The following is a 1,518-nucleotide window of genomic DNA, read 5'->3' on the forward strand; positions in this document are numbered from 1 at the left end:
CAAGCACCCCACATGTGAGAGGCAAGGGGACTCACAAAAATCAAGCACCTCGAAGGGAACAGAGAACTACCACGTCCACGTCGTTGTTCCTGGGTAGCGCTAAGAGTAGTTCATCAATGACTTTGATGGTCCATAACTCGGACCCCAGTGGGCGGATTGTGGACCACAACCAGTGTTTCGTAAAGGGCTTGAAACCAGCTTTCTCATCCCATGATGAAAAGCTAGGGGTTCCATTTAAAAAAACCATCGTGACCCCTGAATGACCTTCAAAATGACCTTCCAAGGATTTTTCAAGGTCAGTACCATACTTCCCCCGTGTAACCCTAAACTTTTCATACGAAACATTTTTCTCTATCCCTACTAGTTTTCGAGATATTTGACTGGATCACTTCAGATGGTCCACCCTGTATATATATATATTTAAAATATATCCGTTAATAAATCAAACTAATCAAGACTTCTTACAAATCAAAGAATTGGAAAGAGTAAGGGCTCTAGGAGTCGGGCGCAGAAGACGTCGCGCAAATAATACACTTATAAAGAATGAAACTTCTGTATTCACTAAACGCTCTTACATGTTTCGACTCATTTTTTAGCCTTCTTCAGAGAAAACACACACTAACATATATAAAGTAAAAGTTATCCTGTCATGGTGAGCTCCCCTACATCGAGAATTTAAATGCCAGAATTAAATAAAAATAAAGAAAAGAAAATGAAAAAGAAGGGAAATATTAAAAATGTGAAATTAAAGAATATAGAAACTAATTTATCAAAAAACTTTAATAATATAATTAATTATCCGAAAATAGGGACGCTCACCACGATTACAAAGTACCGTATCGCAAACATTATCATGAATAATTCAAAAACCGGTTCCTGATATGTTGGCCAGTCGGTATCAGACACAGTGAGTCACTTTTTAGTTATTAGATAGTACTAATGAAAATTGTGAAGTGATAAAAAATCTCGTCAGAAGGACTTATTACTATGTACGAGCGACACCGACTGACAAGACGTCATAACAACTCGATTTATAGTTTATCTATTACAGTTTATCTATAATCGGGAGGTAGGCCTTCGGAAGCAACCACGTCCGGGATCCGTGACCCCCACGATCCGATATCTGGGGCTAACCCTGGACGGCCGTTGGCAGTTCGGCGCGCACTTTGCGGCGCTGGCCCCCAGAGTGGGCGCGATGGCGGGCTCGATCGCCCGCCTGATGCCCAATTTGGGTGGTCCGGGTGGCTCCGTGCGTCGTATGTACGCGGGCGCCGTCATGTCCCGCGTGATGTATGGCGCCCCGATTTGGGCGGGGGAAGCGGAGAAAAGGGGCAGCGTGCGAAGGGCGCTGTACAGCGCAAGCTTCTCCTCCGCCTCGCGCGCGCGTACAGGACGGTGTCTCTCGCGGCGGCCGCGGCCCTCGCGGGCGTGCTCCCGGCCGATCTTGCGGCCGGTGTGAGCAAGCGCTCGTACGACCGAGTACGAGCGCTAAGGGGCAGGGGAACCGCCCCTGCCCCC

The sequence above is a fragment of the Trachymyrmex cornetzi genome, unplaced genomic scaffold, assembly GCF_001594075.2.
Source record: "Trachymyrmex cornetzi isolate Tcor2-1 unplaced genomic scaffold, Tcor1.1 scaffold264, whole genome shotgun sequence".
Classification (NCBI taxonomy): domain Eukaryota; kingdom Metazoa; phylum Arthropoda; class Insecta; order Hymenoptera; family Formicidae; genus Trachymyrmex; species Trachymyrmex cornetzi.